Source organism: Mixophyes fleayi, chromosome 2 (assembly GCF_038048845.1).
Source record: "Mixophyes fleayi isolate aMixFle1 chromosome 2, aMixFle1.hap1, whole genome shotgun sequence".
Lineage (NCBI taxonomy): Eukaryota > Metazoa > Chordata > Amphibia > Anura > Limnodynastidae > Mixophyes > Mixophyes fleayi.
The window spans coordinates 375,934,469-375,940,188 of record NC_134403.1 but is presented as its reverse complement, the minus strand read 5'-3'; positions in this window follow the sequence as shown (position 1 = coordinate 375,940,188).

Here is a 5,720-nt window from a genome sequence, read left to right as displayed (position 1 = left end):
TAATGCTTCATTTTTATGAAATAATAAAACTTTGTTCAAATATAATTTAATTTTCATTTAATTTACTCTTTCTTTCGGGTGAAGTCAAAAAGAATAATTTACGAGCCGCAAAACTGTAAAACCGCAGATTAAATGCTCTTTTGATGTCATCTGGCTACTTTTGTGCAAGTGCTGATAGTTTCTGAAGAAGTGCAGGAGTTAGGGGTGTCTGCGGTAGCTGATGGGGGAATGTGGGTGGATTGGGGGTACAAGGGTACATAGTCTTACGCTGACGTGCAGGAGTGAGATACATCTTGAGGGATGGGATTATTTATATGAGATAAAGGAGAGGAATGGGGTAGGTTACAGAGGTACTCCCTCCTTTGAAGGTGGGTGCACATTTAAAGACATGGGGCCTGATTCATTAAGGATCTTAACTTAAGAAACTTCTTATTTAAGTCTCCTGGACAAAGCCATGTTACAATGCAAGGGGTGCAAATTAGTATTCTGTTTTGCACATAAGTTAAATACTGACTGTTTTTTCATGTAACACACAAATATCAACTCTAAATTTCAGTGTACAAATAAGCTATCAAGTATTTGTGTGCTACATGAAAAAACAGTCAGTATTTAAAACAGAATACTAATTTGCACCCCTTGCATTGTAACATGGTTTTGTCCAGGAGACTGAAATAAGAAGTTTCTTAAGTTAAGATCCTTAATGAATCAGGCCCATGGAGTCTCTGCTACCTCTGAGGTCCTGCAGATCAGGTCCTAACCATATAAAAGCAATCCAGAGAGCACTCTACAGCTTCCAGTTCCATGAGAAATAGCATTTCTATGGCCACCTCCACCATTATAATAAAAAGTGACACGTAACAAATACAGTCTCTATGTCCACCCTCTCCCATAATAAGTCTAAGGCATAAACGCTAATCCCAGCAGTGTTTTGGTAGGAAAACCTGAAGAGTCCAGCTGAATAAGTGAGATGGTTGGTCCTTGGAGGACGGTCTTTATTATTTCCACCCTGTTGATTTATGAAGCTTCCACCAACCAGCGAAGTGGAGATATGAATCATTCCCCCAAGTCTTCATTTGGCTTCAGAATTTCATTAAATTCACCAAAGGAATTTGGTTTTTACCTTCTCAAACCACAGAGCCGGGCGCAGGTTGACTTTGGTGTTTCTATGAATTGGGCTTAGTGGACAATGTGCACTGTGTGAATAGAGAAGCACTGCCGGTCCACAGTTTTTGTGGTTGGTAAATGACCCTTAATGGGATTTGTTTTCTTGCAGAACAGAGACATATTCTGAAGATGTTTTTCTGAAATTCTATAAATCTCACCAACCTCTCATGTCTCACTGTACATTACATGGATTCTACACAGGGGATATCTCCATCTGCCAACTCTCTGGTCTATAATCAATTAATGAGCCCCATAATGTATATAAGTAAAATACACACTTACTAAACAGTAAAAAATAAACATATTGCTATATAACTTATTGTCATTACAGCTACTAAATACAAGGACATATCTATCCACTAATATACACAACCTAAGTGACTTACTAATACCTTAAACCCTATATGAATGGGAGAAATCTCTAGAGCTCCATGTGGCATAGACATAGCGCCCACATTACGCTTTGAGAGCTGGTCCCTGGAATCTGACCTATGTCATTACGTGGATCCAGGTGGAAAGAGTGATCATCTACATCCAAAGTCCATCCCACTCGCATTTTAGGACCATCTCCTTCATTAAACCAAAATATCCTTCATTAAATGAACATTTCTATTATTATTTTATTCCCCACCTACATTTGAGTCATTCATCATGAGAGTGAGAGGCTACACGCACTGTATTTATTACATGACTGTCTGAGCACATAGACATGTGCAAGTGATCAATACAACAAGTCATCTCACTGTGAGTATAAGACGACTTCGGATTTCAGCACCAGTGGAAACACAGTTCTTTTGTGAGGGGAAAGAAGCTTTGTGCCCACCAGGGAACGCCCCAAAAAAGTTCTTCAATTTGTGGCTCTTTAAGTCTAAATTGCAAATTACCATAGATACAATAGCTAATAATTTGTGAGCAGATGGTTTAGTAAAGATTGAACCCTGGGGTTATATTGGATCGAGGGGCTGGCTGGTCTAGGGGTAAAAGGAGCCAGCCCTTGACGTAGGTATTAAACAAATATAAGTTATAAATTAGTCATTTACCCAATCATGTTAAATTGGATCATATTGTACAGAATTCAGAGCATGAACTTTAGCAGGTTGATTGGATAATTAAAATATACATCTAAGGTCATTATGTATATATATATAAAGGTTCCTTTCCTATCATTGTATCTGCTTATGAGCTCATCTATATAGTGAAGCTACTTTGTGGTGGGTCTAACCATCTAACCATATCCAGGAGTCGGGAACCACTCATAACTCAATTTCACAGATGGAATCCAGGTCGGTTCCTCTAACTTCTACAGAACCTAATTATATTGCACACAGAGACCTCAACGCTGGAATTGTGGCAAAAATGTTACAGAAATTGAGCTCTGTGGGGGACACAAGGTGCACAGTTTCCGTGATACAGTCTCTAAGTTCCAGGCTTGGTTCTCCATTTCTGAGCCGATCAGGGAGTTTGTATTTATGAATAAGACTAGCCTGGTTAATTCATCTTGCTGTGTGATTGGAATAAGACTGGGAACATTTAATGCTACCACCTAGGAAAAGGTTTTACTAAGGTGCCCCCTCTGCTGGAGACTCAGTGCTGTTTTATGTCTTGTAAAACAGAACAACAATTCAATGGCGCTCACCACTTTACAATGGCAACGTCGGGGAGGGGGGTTGGTGAGTAAGAGGTCCAGTCACGGGCTGCAATCTTTTACCACTTGATTTTGGGCCACCTGCACCCCGCCCATTTTTCGCCCAAGGATGTAAAAGAAATGGAGGAGTCTCAGGAGTCTGGCTAGGGGTGGGGCACATTAGTAAAATCTTTTGTGTAGCTAGTAATGCAGTTTTCCCTCCAAAATGTCATGACTAAATGCTGAATGATCTCTACTGTACAGAAGATAACCTCCTCCAACTACAAGGACGGACTTAACTTGTGTCCTGTACAGTCATCCAGGGGTGCTGACAGGGGGTTGGAGAGGTACAAAGTTCCTCCCTTGAGCCTGGTGATTATTAGGGGGCCAGATGCAAGATTAAATGTAGGGTAAAGTGTCTGTGAAAACCAATAGCTTCCTATTGGTCCACATGTTAATACTCCTCCTAGGCCGTACACGCAACCTATGGTGTTAGGGCTATGTGATCACGTCCCCATGTGCTGCTAGCCTAGGTGGCACCCCAAGAAGTGGCCAGGGATTACTCCTGGTGATAGCTGGTAGTCTGCTCATAACTCAGTAGGTGCTTCATGACACATGCGCTGAAGAGCCGCTCCACCATACCCCGGAGTTTGCTCTGATGCCTCAAAATGGGTAGCGGCACTAATCGACCTGTCAACACTAGAATTTCTTTTTTCGGTGCAAGCTGGTGGAGGGTCCTGGTAAGGGTTTCCTGGGGACAGACCCACCAAAACAGGCACTGTCTCCAGGAAGTGATAACTTCTGATAACCTTAATTAAAGGACCACTAAACGAAAGAATATCAACTAGAATGCTAAAATACATTGTAGTTTAAATCCACTGCAACTCTGTTAAAAGGTAACTCTATTAAAGGACGATGTTGCTCCCCTATATTTAGGATAGTGTTGTAATGGGATCTGATAAGGTCATAAAAGTGAGGCTGCAGTGAGTAACCCAGTGGTTCCCAAACTGTGTGCCTAGGCTCCCTGGGGTGCCTTGGAGATCTCACAGGGGTGCCTTGGCCAGGGCCAGTAGAAGCAAGGCGGGGGACTACTTGGTAATTATATTGGCTTAGGGGTGCCTTCAAAAAATTTTGGAGGCCCTAAGGGTGCCTTGAACTGAAAAAGTTTGGAATCCACTGGAGTAACCTGTGGTGCTGTCAGTCCATCAATCCACACATCATCTTTCTGTACAGTCTACAAGTCTCTCACTCACTCTCTGTCTGCTCTGTCTGCTCTGTCTGCTTAGTTAGAGAAGCATCTTCCTCCTACTATGGCGACCTGCAGAGCAGTGAAAGGGTGCATAGCGGACATGTTGGAGAACATTTTGAAGTGACGCATATGCCGGTAAAAATGCAGACAAGATAATGCACTCTCATGTCCGGGCACAACTTGAGATGTGAGTAGTACTTACACCAGGGGGTAAATGTATGAAGGGAAGTTTCCCTTTACAAGGCAGCGCAGCTTTAAATTTAAACGCCGAAGACACCAAACTCGCGGGTGTTGAAGAACCCGGAGCTTCATACATTTACCCCCAGGTGTATGTGTGTGTATGTACGCCACATCTACCATGCAGGACACACAATTGTTAGGCAACTGTTAGTATGTGTTAATATTATGCTATTTGTATACAACATAATAATTTAATACAAATGCATTTTAATACATCATTATATTGTGTATAAATAGATACAAAAGAGAGAATAATGTTTTGTTAATGTGTTAGGAACCCCCCTAGCCGATACTGCACAACCCGGAGTCTGCTCCGCCAGTCAGGTGTTCACTGGAGCCCCTAGTGGTGGGGACAGACTGGGCTGCAGACTCACAGAGGGTCGTGAAGTGTGTACCGGCTGGGGAGAACCCAGGAAAGCGGAGTGAAGTCCTGGCAAGGGTCAAGGGCCGGCAGCAGACAGCAAATCCAATAGACAAGCCAAGGTCAGAGGTCACAGGAACGGTAGCAAGGTCAAGATATAGGCAGGAAGGTCAGGGTCACGAGCAACCAGGCAGGGTCCAAATCCAAGCAAGGGGTCATACACGGGAAACCCAATAGAGTGTCCACGGGACAGGAACAAAAGCAGGTACTAGGATAAAGCAGGTCAGCAGGACTGTGGCAGAAAAGCTATAACTGGCAGTGAGGCTGCAGAACTCACTGCCTTAAATACCAGCATAAGCCAATCAGAGCCTAGCTCTGAAATCACATAGAGGCCTCTGCTTAATTAATAATCGTCCATGATTAATTAGCCCACAGGCTTGTGTTTATTCCTGCGTACGCGCCCGGCTGTCCCCAGCCACCGGGACGCTGCGCTACTCCTGCTGGCGTCCGTCAGGTAGACTCCGGAAATGACGTCAGAGGGCATCAGAAGCGGTACTCACAGCCGCCGCGGCTCGTAACATAATGAAAGTCGCACTATTTTATATAACAAAATACAACACCTGCACATTCAGTTGTTATTATTATTATTATTTATTTAAAGGTGATAAAGAAGGTCCCCAGCACCAAACATGAAGTATATAATACTATATAACACAGACAGCAATGAACCCTATTACAATACGTTGTATTGTATTGTATGTTGGATACATTAGTAAAGTTTTAGTAAAGTTGTAAAGTTTTTCTCTTTATAAAAGTAAATGGTGATTGTCTTTCCCGCTGTCCGTATGGAAATGACAAGTAATGTAAATAGCTAGTCGTGACTAGATATAGTACAGCTATGATACTAACGTGTCCGGTGCTGCCTACAGAGGTCAATCTTTAATCAGCCAAAATAAATCAGCTACAGTCATGGCCAAAGGTTTATAGAATGACACAAGTATTGGTTTTCACACAATTTGCTGCTTCAGTGTTTTTAGACCTTTTTGTCAGATGTTGCTATGGTATAACTGAAGTAATATTAC